A 15,716-nucleotide genomic window follows, 5' to 3' on the forward strand; every position below is an offset into this window, starting at 1 on the left:
CTCCTAAATGCTTTAAGGATGATTTTGTTATGCATAACACTTGTAAAATTTTGAAACAGATTAAGAGTGTGCTGAACATCCCTGGTCTGTCTACCCACGCTCCTATTTGTCAAAATCCTAGTTTCAAACCAGGCACGACGGATTCTGCTTTTTTACAGTGGTCCGATAAGGGCTTGTCTTCCGTCAAAGACCTTTACATTAATAACCACTTTGCCTCTTTTACTCAGTTGCAGGAGAAATTCAGCCTCCCCTCCAGCCACTTTTTCCGATATTTACAAGTCAGAAACTTTACTAAACAATCTATCCCTCACTTTGAAGCTTTGCCGGTGCAACACAGTTTTTATGAGCTTATGTCCAAACCCCCCACATCTAAACACTTGATTTCTCAGTTTGTTGATCTTTTCGATTTGGCTGCCCCTTCTCTCCATATCAAAGAAGCCTGGGTATCAGATATTGGGATGGAGATTTCTGACGAGCTGTGGGCTCAGGGCCTTAAGAGGATCAAGTCCTGCTCCATCAATGCCAGACTTCAACTTATTCAATGTAAGGTCATTCATCGTCTGCATTATTCCAAGGCCAAACTGAACCGGATTTTTCCTTCGGTTTCTGCTATCTGTGATAAATGTAAACTAGATGATGGTACGCTGGGTCACCATTTCTGGTCCTGCCCTAAGCTTCAGAACTTCTGGGTCGATGTTTTTCATTTGTATAGTGTTATATATGGTAAACAGTTGACCCCTGATAGTCATTTGATATTATTTGGTTGCTACAACTTCTCTCTCACTCTTCCCTCATCATTGCAGCAAGCCCTTATGTTCGGCATGGTGGTAGCAAAAAGAGTTATCCTTAGAGACTGGAAATCAGTTTCTCCCCCCTGTTTCAAGAAGTGGTTGAACGACATGGTATCTTGTATCTACCTGGAAGAAATCCGGTATACTCTGTCAGACATCCGCTACAAGTTCCTGGATGCCTGGGGACCCTTTATTGAGTATATTAAAAATGGTAGACATCGCCCTCTGGACCAGTGATGCTGGATTCTTCTATTCCGCCCCCTTGCCTACACTTGGACCTCGCCTTTTGGACACCGTGGACTCTGTCCTGGACTTTTTATTCTACCTGTATACCCTGACTCTGTATGTGAGCTGACATGCATAAGTGTCACTATTACGTGACTATATCCCTTCTGGCAGTCTGTTTTGTTTTGTTTTTGTTTTGTTTGGTCCTGATCTGTTTTTTTGTTGGGTTTTTTTTCATTATATCCTGTCTGTTATTTTGTATGTGTTTTATACTGGAAAAATCTTATAAATAAAATTTTCAAAAAAAGAAAAAAAAATACAAAAGCAACAGTCAGTATTCATAGGCCTATATTATTCCAACAATCAACATATTTCACCTGTGTATATATATACACCCACCTCTAATCTGTGTTCGAGTATTTCTATTTCCAGAGTAGTTTTTTTGATATTCTGGTTCAAATATGACATTTCCATGTCCATTTTTGCCATTTCCTTGTCCGTTTTTGCCATTTCCTTGTCAATTTTTGCCATCTCCTTGTGCGTTTTTGCCATTGTTTTAATTAGATGCCGTCTGTACAGCTCCTTTACTGGTAACTGTGGAACCAGATGACATAAGGATGACATTAAATTCTGTAGTCACATGCAGAAGTACCCTGGTATATTTACTGATCATCTCACTGTGTTAAGCTGTGCTGCAGATGTTGATGGACCCTCCTCCTGGTAGTGGCCAGGCACGCTCTGTTAAAAAGGATAAGAATAGGCAGATGTTTCATGATTTGTTCACATCACTTCAGTGTACATGTCAAACTCCAACTTCCACACAGGAATGTCAAGAAAACTATCAGTGGCTACCATACATAATATTGAGATGTATAGGGTCTACTACCTCTGTAGGCCTCTCCGAATCCCTCTCCGTGGGGGCAGACACTGTGTCTTCATCATCATCATCATCATCATCATCATCATCATCATCATCATCATCTCCACCATCCTGTGATGAAGACAAGCATTCTGTCTCGGTATACTTCAACAATATGTGGCAAAATCTCTGGAGTATTGAGTACTTACAACTGCAGGGAGGTCTGTTGTAGCAGGATGTTCCACGAGATAGACAACACCATCAGTAACTGTTGGGAAAAATGAAACACCCATAACAGATGAGTAAAAAAAAAAAAATAATTATATATATATATATATATATATATACATACACACACACACACACACACTTACCACGTATGTAGGCACTTGTGTCTTGGGGGGTGAGTGGCTCAGATGAGCTCCCTCCATGAATGCCTTCAGCCGCTGGTCTTCCAGTGTTCTGGCTCAGGGCCAGCTCTTCGGCAACAGTCAGTGGTGGGGGCGGTGGCCCTCCACCCGTTTTGCGGGCCTCTGCCTTCTTTCTGTTGGCTGAGCAGAACTCAACTGTTAATCGGGATAAAGCCAGAAATGGCCACTGAATATGTATGTATGCATATATATATATCAAATATGATTAAAACTGACGTGAGGTATAGGCCCAACCAAATTATGCCTTACCTGTCTGAATTATATTTTTATGTTTGATCTTCAGCTGCTGCCAAGTGCGCTTTGCGCCTGTGGGGTTGCATCTAAATGACAAAGAAAATTCATTCAATACCATTCCAACACTGTTTTCGTCTGTAATATTATAAGAAAGTGTGCTTAAATGTTAAATGAATACTGCATTCAAACTTACGCATTGACTCGGGCAGCAATTTTCTCCCATGCCGATTGTCTCTCCTTCGCTGCTGCAGCTGTGTTACCTTTTTTCCTGAATGTGCTCTCATATTCGCCATATGCACGGATTAGAACTTCCGATTCCATTGGCGTGAAGTAGGTCGCTCGTTTGTTTTTCGCCGGTTGCCATGGTGAATCCTTGTTTCAGCGCTCTACACATGATGGCTTTTTATATCCCTCACGCACGCGCTTAGCTCAAGCTGAACAAACTCAGAATTGATTGAACTAATTCATATCAGCTGTTCTGGAACCGAAAACTCCGACTTTCCTTTCTCAGGATAAGTCAACTCGGAGCTCAGGTTTAAACTCGGAATTTGTTGAACCTGCTTCCTGGAATACCCCTCAGGTCTGTGTTTTGACAGAGGTTTGAAGGGAGTTGTTTGACTGCCCTAACTTCTGGATGTAGTCGTAATCCAGGCTTGAGCGAAGTTCTTTTATTTCATCATGAAGTCTTAGCAGTAAGTGTTGTGTTAATAATGCAGTAAACTGTGTTAGCAGTAAGTCCAGTGTTGTGTTAATAATGCAGTAAACTGACCTGGACTTCTGTTCTGGGGCCTGTACTACGAAGCAGGATTTGGGGTTAGCGAGGTAACTTCAGGTTTAACCCTGGGTTTTCAGGACTACGACGGTGGTTCACTTCTTACCGGGGTACATCGCCATGGTAACTTATGCTGAACAGCTAACCTGCTCCGGAGCAGGTTATGTTCCAGATACAGATCGCCGGGTATAAAAGCACCGCCCACTGACCAATCAGCTCTCTTGGAAAATGGCATGCCCTTTCGAAGAGAATCCAGTGGAGCTCGGTGCGCGGATCGTGAGAGGATCCCTCCGAAGAGAACGCATATTCAGGGACCGCCAAAACCCCTTTGCTTTCCCTGATGAGTAGCCTACCTGTATGAACGATCCCCAAAAAAAAGGAAAAAAAGAGGTGGAGGAGAAAATAAAAAATAAATCAATCAAAATCACCCAAAATCCGATGTACAGTCAATCCAAAACTAATACCAATTAAATAAATAAATCAAGAAGAAATCAAAAAGAAGATGCATTTGTAAGGGGATAGCAAAAAAGGGATTTTCAATTTCGTCCCTCGAACATTCTGAGAAGTCACTTTAAAATACTAAATACCCCCCTCCTGAAAAAATAAAAAATTAAATAAAATAAATAAAAAAACCCAATTCTTTGGTACAGCATCAGCACAAGTTATCGGTCAACAACAATAGTTATAGAACCAATATATACAGGACTGTCTCAGAAAATTAGAATATTGTGATTTTCTGTAATGCAAACACAAAAACAAAAAAATGTCATACATTCTGGATTCATTTCAAATCAACTGAAATATTGCAAGCCTTTTATTATTTTAATATTGCTGATCATGGTTTACAGTTTAAGATTAAGATTCCCAGAATATTCAAATATATGTTTATATCCCTATGAATTTACGCATTTATACAGTCAGCGATCTTTTGCCAGCTGTCTTTCCTGCATTTTGCAGCTGCAACTGTGTTGCTTTTTGCCTGTATTATATGCCTATACTCATCATATTTCCGTAAAATTATTGTTTGCTCTTCGCTACTGAAATAAGCGGCTCTGACAGCGGACTTCTTCATGCTTGCGATTGGTCATGCGCTGAAAACACCACCCCTTTTATGTGCACGCGCTCATATCCAGATTGGAGAAACCTGGGTTGATATACCGAGTTGATAACCACCGTCGTGTGACCGCTTAGCGTGATTGCAATTGTCCGGGTTAGTGAATCTGGATAAGGAAAAGATATCCTGGGTATGTTGAACTTGCTTCGTAGTACAGGCCCCTGGTTCCAGATCATCTGTGTCTGTGGATGAAGGGTTTTCTCCGTGTGTTTGGGTCGGTGGTTCCTGCGGGTTGTTGTCCATATTGAAGCTGTTGTAGTGATCGATATATTCCTCTAGGTCTGCTAACTGCTCCAGTATGTGCTGGAAGTATTCCGGTTACTGATCCACGTATGGGGTTGGAGTTTGTGTTAGAAAAGTCAAAACAATAGTTTTCCACAGTGAGCGGGCGCCGCCATGATGGATCTGCCTGTCCGCGTGACGCCATCACGTCCACATACGTCACGTTGACATATTTAGTTCAGCGGTTACCAAAGGTTACCATGACAACCACAACATTCTATTGTGACGTCAAAGCACCGTTACACTATAAATACCTCTGAAACTCCGGACAGAACCATAGTGTATTGATCCTTCAACACGCTACCTGTTGCAAGACTCTCTGGTGGAAACCACGTCTACGACTCGGAAAACACCTTAGAAAACGCTTCAGAACCTCAAACCTACATTTACTGACACATTTCCTACCGTGTTGATCGCAGAAATGCCTTTTAACGGACGTCCAAGACCCAGACAGGGATTTATGAGCTCTCCCAGCGATGGAGCTCAGTCCCAGGTCTCAGAAGATCTCCACCGACTCCAAAGGCAGTGTAGAGAGTGCAAAAGAGATCATGATTTCCAGACCAAATACAGGACCAAACTGGAGTGTGAACTTGTTCGTCACACAGAGGAAATAGAAAGTATCTTGTCGATCAACCAGAACATGTACTCAAACACAGTTGAACTGAGAGAGCAACTCCAGCAGCTGCAGGAGGAGAATAAAGCCCTCCAAGAGAAAAACAAAAATCTGGAAGAGATCCATCTCCAGAAGAAGCAGGAACAGGACAAATCCTGGGTCCGGGTGGAGGAGGCTCTGGCAGAACTGACAAGTAAAAGGCAACGGTTCGAGGAAAGAGGGGTCGAGGTTGAAAAGGAGAAAATGAACCTGGAAGAGCTCAAAAGACAGACTGAAGAAATAAAAACTAGAATACCAGAAGGAAAAAATGGATCTGAGAGAGCAGAAGGAAAGCTTGCAAAGAGAAGAAAAGATAGTGATGGAGGGCAAGAAAAAACAGGAGATGGAGATGGAAGAGTTGCTAGCAGCAATGCTTGATCTGGAGGAGAAGAGGTCAGACCTGCAACTGTTGCAGCGCAATATGGATGTGGAGAAAGCTGAGATGAAGCAAATGAAGGTACGACAAGAGGAGCATGCTGTAAACCTGCAGAATGAGAAGAAGAAGCTGCAGGGAGAGATCAAGATTTTAATGGAGAAAAAGAGAAAGTGGAAACGAGTCGGAAGGACCTGGAAATGGAAAAGACACAAATCTGTGATACCGAACTAAAAACAGACAAAGACTGTGCAGGACTCAAGAGAGAGGTGGAAAGTGTGGAGGAAAAAGAAGATGAAGCAGCACAGGAGAAATAATTGGTAGAGGAGGATGAGAAACTGCAGCTGGAGACACAATTAGAAGAGAAAGAGAGAATCCTGGAGGAGGAGAAGATTGTTAAAAAGGAGAAAAAGAAGAGATGTTTCCTAAAGATCTTCAAGAAACAAAGGGGAGATGAGGAAAGAAGAGGTGAAAAAGTACAGAAAGAATTGAATGACATCAAAGAAAAAGATGAAGAGCATCCTACAGAAATGGAAAGGGGAGAGAACAAAAAGAAGGAAAAGGTGGTGAAGAAGAAAAGTTGGTTCAGCCGGATTTTCAAAAAGTCCAGCAGAGAGAATGCTGCTGGGAACCAGTAGCTCAGCAACTTCACCTCCTCTCCTCCTCCTCTCCACCAAACTCTTCTCCCCAACATCTCTTCTGTTCCTGTCTTCATCCTCTCATTTCCAGAGGGCTTTATTGCAGGAGGACAATAAAGCCCTCCAAGAGAAAAACAAGTCAACAGACCAGAACCGGAGCAGCTGAACTTCACCTTCAGAGGGTCTTCTGATGCTCCTCATCGCATTTGGTGACGAAGCTTCAGCTGCAAGAAGCAAGAAAAAGCACGACAAGTACAAAGAGCAACAGCAGAGCTACGTCCGGATGCTCTTCGTGGACTACAGTCCTGCATTTAACACAATAATCCCAGACATCCGCATTACAAAACTGACCACCATCGGCCTGCCCCCTCTCACATGTGCCTGGATTGAAAACTTTCTCACCAACCGACCCCAGACTGTGAGACTCGGCCCCCACCTGTCCTCCACAAGCATGCTGAGCACCGGCTCTCCACAGGGCTGTGTAGTGCGACTCGGGTAGCTTGGCTGATTAGTTATTCAAGGCTATTAATGAATATTATTAATAATTATTAATAATTAATAAAGTTGACTATTTATCAAATCATATTATCAAAATGATAATTCTCGGGGCACCACCACCGGGCCTTACTCCGATGGAATTCGATAACTAAAACAGCAGAAAATCAGTCTCATATGATTTTTGAATTATCCTGCAGAACAGCAAATCTTACAGAATAACAGTGAAGGCGTGATATCCGAACACTGGGCTCTGCTTAAACAAATCAACTTGTGACCAAATCTTGCATGAAATAACACAACCACTCATTAAGAATCAATCAGAATTTATTTACATACGGGTATCAAAAGGGATGTAAATAAATACCCGAATAAATCTGATGGCACACGACATTATTATAAAACCATTAACTAACAAGAAAAACAACAATCAATAAAATGAAACATAAACGTTAAATGCATGGAATGAAAAAAAAAAAGAAATCAAGCAATAATAACGAAGATACAGAACATCTACAGTTCAAACGGGGCTCCTGTGGTCTTTTAAAGATGGACGCGCCCTCTGGTGCGCCCTCTGGTGCAATCGGACCGGATGGCGAACGCAGCATTTAAAACGGGCCTACGGCAGAAAACAACGACTACCAAATAATCAAACATGATAATGATAACAATGATGATGTAATCTCAGCTCTGAACACAGATTTAGCTCTGTAACACTCTTAAGTTACTGATAACCCAGGTCTCACAATCTCACACACAGTTCTTAACACTCTTAAATCCTACTGATCACTGCTACGCGGGCTCACGTCTCCTCTGGGATCCGGAATCGGGTGCCTGCGGGTTTTGTCGACTGGGTTCGCGGCCCTGCTGGGGTTTCGCAGTCAGGCTATCGCGTCCCGTCCCTTCCCCTGAAACGGATTAGACAGCGGCGGGGCCGCCTCGTGCCGGGCCGTGGTTCCGGACCAAAACGGAGGCTCACACGCATTCCTAGGCGCGGCGGGGGACCGGTCTCTCCTGCCGTGCTTCCCTCTCTGCGCCGGTCGCCGACGCGCGGCCGTCCGGGCCCCGGGAGAGCTCACGCCGGGCGAGACGCCGGCCGTCCGTCCCCGATCCCCTGCGCGGTTCGCAGACAGGGGCTCGGAGCGGGGAGGGGGGGGTCAGTCTGAGAGATCAGTCGCAGCTGTGTCCCGATCTGATGCCGGGAGCTCGTGGGCATCCGAAGCTCGGATCTGCAGAAACTTAAAGAGGAACAGAGTTTAGTGAGAAATCGGAGCGGATGCGCGCCGCTGGTAGGCGCCACCCCCCCCCACGCAAGGCATGCTGGGGGATTGTAGTTCATGGAGGCCTGGCTTTTTGGGCTCCGCTGCGTCCGGCCCAGGTGTCGTAAATCCCCAAGGAAGTCTGTTCCCTTGCAGAAACTTTCCTTGCTTGCTTTGATCTGTTTTGACCCCCCCCTCTAGGGGTCATAAACTTGCTATCTCGGGCCGGGCCGAGATGACCAGAAGTTGGCAGCAGGGGGTTATAAAACTGACTTCAGGAAGAAGGGCCGAGTCTGGCCTTACTGGATTTCATAATCACAAAATGTTCATACATTTTATAAGTTCAGGTGGGCATATGGGCGAGCACAACAGCTGTGTGCTGAGCCCCCTCCTGTACAGCCTCTACACCAATGACTGCAGTCCGACCCATAACAACAACCTGATAGTGAAGTTCGCTGATGACACGACGGTGGTCGGACTCATCTCAAAGGGGGCGAGGAGCTTACAGAGAGGAGGTCCTGAAGCTGACGGCCTGGAGCTCAGAGAACAACCTCACTCTGAACACCGGATCATTATCCTGAAGCTGACAACCTGGAGCTCAGAGAACAACCTCACTCTGAACACCGGGAAAACCAAGGAGATCATCCTCAACTTCAGGAAACAGAACACCGACCCAGCCCCCCTCTACATCAACGGCCAGAGAGTGGAAAGGGTCCACTCCTTCCGGTTTCTTGGCCTCCTTATCTCCGATAGCATCTCCTGGTCTGAGAACATCACCGCCATCACAAAAAAGGCTCAGCCGCGGCTGCACTTCCTGGGAGTCCTCAGGAGATCCAAGCTGGACTCCAACCTGCTGCTGACCTTCTACCGTTCTGCTATCAGGCACCGTTACTATGGAACCAACTTCCAATCTGGGTTAAGGAGGCAGACACCACCTCCACCTTTAAAACCAAACTTAAAACCTTTCTGTTTAGTAACGCCTATAGTTAGTGTCAGTGTTGGGACTAACGCGTTATTTAGTAACGTGTTAGAGTAACGGCGTTAGTTTTGCGGTAACTAATACTCTAACGCATTACTTTTTAAATTCAGTAACGCAATTACCATTACCAAACGGTGCGTAACTCCATTATTTCTAGCTACAGTGAAGCTTTTTTTCCCCACACGCGGAGACCAGAGGAAACGTATTGGCGTGTGTGTGCGTTCAAAAACATGACGGTCATGAGCCAAGAGAAGGCGAGTTTCACAACGTGGAGATATTGTCATTACAGTAATCTCTGGTTTTTCGCAGGGGTTACGTTCCAAAAAGAACCCGTGATAAGTGAAATTCTTTTTACAATTATTATAGAAGGCTTCAAATTGCGGAGATCAGCACCGCATCGCACGTATTTCACTGCTCTTCTGACTGCCGCTGCATCCCGACTCCATTTCCATTTTTATTTATTATAAATATCTCATAGCCATCATTTTTGTCCATCGTTCCTGTAGTTTCTTGTGCAGGCTCCCTTTTTTTCTCTTTTGTGCATGTTTGCAGGCCGGAGCTTCAGGAGCTGCGTGCTGACCTGCGGTCCCGGTCCCCCCCCCCGGTCATCCCGTTGCTGCTTCCACATGCCTGCTGTGCTGCTGACGTCCCCGACTCCACCAGTCTGGCCTTCGGCAGGAGGGTCCCCCCTTATGATCCAGGTCCTGGTCCAGGTTTCTACCCCCTTTATGATCCAGGTCCTGGTCCAGGTTTCTACCCCCTTTATGATCCAGGTCCTGGTCCAGGTTTCTACCCCCTTATGATCCAGGTCCTGGTCCAGGTTTCTACCCCCTTTATGATCCAGGTCCTGGTCCAGGTTTCTGCCCCCCTTATGGTCCTGGTCCAGGTTTCTACCCCCTTATGATCCAGGTCCTGGTCCAGGTTTCTACCCCCTTTATGATCCAGGTCCTGGTCCAGGTTTCTGCCCCCCTTATGGTCCTGGTCCAGGTTTCTACCCCCTTATGATCCAGGTCCTGGTCCAGGTTTCTACCCCCTTATGATCCAGGTCCTGGTCCAGGTTTCTACCCCCTTATGATCCAGGTCCTGGTCCAGGTTTCTTCCTCCTAAAGGGGAGTTTTTCTTGCCACTGTTTGGCTTAAGGCTTTTCTCCCACTAGGGGAGTTTTTACCTGCCATGGTTTATGTAATAATTGCTCGGGGGTTTATGTTCATGTTCTGGGTCTCTGGAAAGATCCTAGAGACAACTTTTGTTGTATTAGACACTATACAGATAAAATTGAATTGAATGCCGCTCATCCATGGAGAGCCTGCTGACGTACTGTATTACAGTCTGTAAATTAAGATATCAAGTGTTAAAGTATGAAATTCTTTGTTTTGTTGTTTTGTTTTCTTATCATCTCTTGAATTGTTTTTTTTACATGTACAAAATAAATCAAATCAAATTAAAAAAAAATCTAATACCTTTTCCCGGCCTCTATCTGTGCAATATTCCACCACATGTGTAGTAATATGTTATTATCTGTAGATAGGATCTCAGGTCTTGATTTGAATATTTAAAAATGCGCCATAACCTTTTTATATTATTTATATTTCTTGTATCTGTTTGCACTGTCTTGCACTGGAAAGGTGATGCTGCTTTTAATCTCACTGTACCCATGTATAATGGGAATAAAGTATTCTATTCTATTCTATTCTAACACACAGATGCTTAAGTGTGTTTAAGAGAAGCACTGAGTGGCTTCAGTGGATAAGAGACAGACAAGAAAATAAAGAAATGTCTGCAAAAAAATAAGAAAAATAAATATGATGGCGTGAATGACCAAATTGTTCTATATGTATTATATGAATCTTAAAGCTACCTTGCATTGTTTTTCTAGCGCAGGAACACCAATTCACATACATTATATCAGGCAGTATTTAAAAAAAAAAACTCCACCATGTATAGTCATAAAAAACAAATCCCACTCCAGGGAAAAAAGGAAGATAAGTCTGAAATTAATTTGTTCACAGGTATTGTTGGAGTCACAATAAAAGTTTGTGTGACAGAGCAGACTCTGTCAGAGTAGCTTATATTATTGTTTTCATGAGCAAGTATTAGGAGTTTGATTTCAGTCCCACAGAAGGTGCACATGTAATTTAACTGCTGTACTTGTGTTTATCCAGGCAGATGCAGTAATTTGGGAGCGGCCATGATTGCCTGAGAGCTCTGATTGCTTTATGGGGAGCACCTTGTGTCTAATGTTGTGATTTGCTGACTGCTTTGCCAGGGGTGGAGACAGGAGCAAATATAAAGGAAACGGTTCAGTACAGAGGGGGCTGCCATGGGGAGAGGTTGATGCCAACACCTCTGCTTAATTATTATTTCTGTTTTTTTTTGAGTTGCTTGGTTTTTGTTGAAAAATCTAAGTTGTCCAGGCCTGGAACCACATTAAAACTTTACTTTTTTTGCAAGCCTGCCTTCCGTCTGTCATTAAAGGGTATTTTCTTACTGACAAGTAGCCGTTTACAATCCACTCGGTAACACTCTACCCTCAATATGCAAGGTGATGGTGCCTAACACATATGTCAATATGTCAAACGTTTGGAATGAACTGGTTTTCTTCACTAATTTATAATCAAATGTTATCTGTTTTTCATCTGAATCTCAATAGTAGACAATCACAATGTGCATGACATGATAGCACACAAAAACAATTGAGCACCTGTTAAACATTCACAGTGCTGTTGGAAAAAGTACGGTAAGCGGCCCTTGGAGGCAGAAACCTGTGGTTACTGCACAGCAGTAACAGGGAGAAACACTAAACACATTTAGCAGCTAGTTGTAGGGTGGAGGTGTCCCTCATTTGAAGTTTGTGTTACAGCTTTGTGTTATCCTTTTTGTTAGGAGGTAATGACCTTAAACCCTTAAAGAAATGCTTTGAGTGACGTGTGTGTCCATATGTCACCTTTAAAGAGCTCATCTTACCTCAGTTTCCTTGGATCTGCTTTGTTGTGTAAAAATGCTGAAGTCACCGTGTTTATATATAAACAATAACCAGCCACGTCTGATATGCCTGTTGGAGGAGAATTACAACATGCAAGAACCACTTATGGTGCTTTTACACTAGTTACTACTCGGCACAACTCCACTCGACTCCACTCGTTTGTTTTTAGACACCCAGATCAGAAGTAGGAGGTTGGAAAAGCTGCTGTGACGTATTTGATTGTGTATCTAAACAAAGAAGACAACAACACTAAAGATGTAGAACCTGGAGGAGATGATAGATGTGCTGCTGGGTCTGAGGCTTGTGTTTGATATCAAGTTAAAAAATGAGAGTGAAAGAAGCTTCAAGTGGCGACGCTTTGTTTTGTTTGTTAGTTTGTCTCAGCGCTGCTGAAAAGTCAGCTGGAGCCGTGAGCAGCTATGGAGTGACAGAGATCCTGGTGGATCTGGGGTCCGTTTCACAAAGCAGCTCAACAAACTCTGAGTCTAATCCTGAACTCTTAGTTGATCTACTCTGAGATCGGAAACTCTGAGTTTTCGGTTCCAGAACAGCAGATTTGAGTTAATTTACTCAACTAAGTAGTTTCACCTGGAGTTACGCGTGCGCGTGAGGAAATAAAAAGCCATCATCAGTAGAGCGCTGATACAAGGATTCACCATGGCAACCGGCGACAACAAAAGAGCGACATACTTTTTCTTTTTTTTCTTTTAAACTTTATCATTTCAATTTACAAAATCCCTTTGAGGAAACGTTAGTTTGCATCTGAAGATCCACATACTTCACGCCGTGTCCTTTTTCACCCGAATGGAATTAGAGATTTTAATGCGCGCATACAGCGAATTTGAACATGTTTTTCAAAAAAAGAGTAACACCGCAGCACAGAATATAATAGAAAATTAATTTAACAGATCTCCACATCATTCACCTGCAATCCTGTGGAACCCCTTGATGGCTTGGACAGATTTATGTAGGCTTGCCACCCGTCCCTTGAAATACGGAATTGTTCCGTAATTGGGAATTAAAAGTTGCGTTCCGTATTGAACCAATACAGACACATATTATGCCAGGGGTCTCCAACCCTGGTCCTGGAGAGCACCTATCCAGCATGTTTTAGATCTTTCCCTGCTTCAGCACACCATGATACAAGGAGCTGTGTCAGCAACAGAACTGCCCGGACCTTGATGACAAGGCTCTTATTATGCTCTTATTTATTCATGTAATAATATACAGGTGGAGGTTGGAAAATTTGAATATATTGCAAAACTTAATTCGTAGTAAATTCAACTTAAGGTGAAACAAATATTATTTCCCACTACATGCAAAGTGAGATATTTCAAGCCTTTATTTGTTATAATTTTGATGATTATGGCTCACAGTTTATGAAAACCCCAAATAAAAAATCTCAAAAAATTAGAATATATTATGAAATCATTAAACAATTGAATCATCAAAATTATAAAAAATAAAGGATTAACATATATGGCTTTGCCTGTAATGAGACTATGTAATATACATGTATTACGCGGTCTGATAACCATCTCCCAACGAATATTTAATTCTCTGCGCATTAATGCTGCACCTTCATCAATTGTGTCTTCATCAAAAGGACATGCCATGTTCGTGACGATGGACTTCTATTATATATATACTGACTCTGTTTTTAATGACAGACGGCAGAACTTCGCCAAAACTCGCCTGCTGACTGAATGAATGAGGAAATCAAATGTGCGTGTGGCTCTGAAAGAGGAGGAGACGCAGAGAAACTTCAGGTTCATTCATATAAACCTGGTCCCGACCAGGTTACCATGGTAACCAGGTTAGATTCAGAGAGTCTGTTACTACGGTAACTGACCAGGTTAGATTCAGAGAGTCTGTTACTACGGTAACTGACCAGGTTAGAGAGTCTGTTACTACGGTAACTGACCAGGTTAGAGCGTCTGTTACTACGGTAACTGACCAGGTTAGGTTCAGAGAGTCTGTTACCACGGTAACTGACCAGGTTAGGTTCAGAGAGTCTGTTACTACGGTAACTGACCAGGTTAGATTCAGAGTGTCTGTTACTACGGTAACTGACCAGGTTAGATTCAGAGCGTCTGTTACTACGGTAACTGACCAGGTTAGATTCAGAGAGTCTGTTACTACGGTAACTGACCAGGTTAGGTTCAGAGCGTCTGTTACTACGGTAACTGACCAGGTTAGATTCAGAGTGTCTGTTACTACGGTGTTGGACCACACCCAGTGATCATGTGGACTGTTATAAATGTATATGAACATGTCAGGATTATGAATTCCAAGTGAAAGCAAGACTTTGGTTTCGTCCTGGGGCCAGAGTTTTATGACTGGTACTGCCTCTTAGAACAGACTCCCCGGGGGTTTACGACACCTAGGAAGGGGGTCAGACGCAGTATAGCCCCCACAAACCCAGCAGGGTTCCCGCCAGACCTGGAGGAACAAAGGAAAAGACAACGCAAAGGGACCAGGAACAGACTCCCAGGGGTTACGACACCAGGGGGGGTTCAGACGAAATGGAGCCCCCAGGAAGTGAGCCCTGAAGGGGGGGACTGTCCCTCACAGTAAAACCGCCCCCAAGCCCAAAAGCGGGAAGCACCCAATCACTTGCCAGGGGTGTTGACGTCACGCAGCCCGCGGAACTCAAACTCCCGTCCTTGCCCAGTGCTCGCTCTCTCTCCTTCAGCCAGCGGACCGCTGATAGGGGGGGACAAACGGGTCTGTTGTCCCGGGCCCAGGGTAGGGGGGGGGCTTTAAGCAAACTATTAACATAAAAGAATTCAAATTGTTAGTAAAGAAACATCTCTTGAATAGATACATGTAAAACTTATTTAATTATTATTAAATAAATAAATAGTATATAAATAGTAGTAAAAATAGTAGTAAATAGTATTTATAGTAATACATAGATAGTATATGGGTATGTGTACATAGATATATATTTATGTATATGTATATCTATATATACAGATACGTCTGTGCTCACATCACGTATCTGTGTGTAAACAGCTTCCAGGCAGCAGGGCAGCTGACAGTCTTGCCGGGGCCCGGGACAAAATAATCTAAGATGGGCCCCCCTGATCTCTCCTTCTCCCTCTTCCTCTTCTCTCCCTCTGCTCTTCAGGTTTTTATACAAGCTAATGGACGTTAACATTAGAGCTAGCCAGTTAGGTTAAGTTACAAGGTTGGTAAACGTTGGCTGCGCTGTTTCTTACCTTGCTCTACGCTGACTTTATTAATTCCAGCTTCACCGTCACCACCTTTTTAAAATATTTGTGTAGAGAATCTCTGAGGCCTCTATTTTCTTCTTCTCTTCTTCTCTCTTCTCTTCTTTTCTGAGCACCAGACTTGTGCTGACCGGACATTTTGACCATTCTAATGGTTGAATTAAATGATAACATCAAATTTTGATCAGCGGCCAAAACATTTTTGTATTGGGGGTTCTTGACCACAAGGACAATTAGGAAGAAAACAAATAACAAGCTTTTATGTAACTCAAATACTACATATTCTTTCCAAAAATAGGCATATTTTGAAACATTTTGAAAAATGATTCAATAATTTGAGAATTAAAAAAAATTAAAAAAATTCAGCCCCCACCCCCCCCCCCAACCGTGGGC

The sequence above is a fragment of the Cololabis saira genome, chromosome 9, assembly GCF_033807715.1.
Source record: "Cololabis saira isolate AMF1-May2022 chromosome 9, fColSai1.1, whole genome shotgun sequence".
Taxonomy (NCBI): domain Eukaryota; kingdom Metazoa; phylum Chordata; class Actinopteri; order Beloniformes; family Belonidae; genus Cololabis; species Cololabis saira.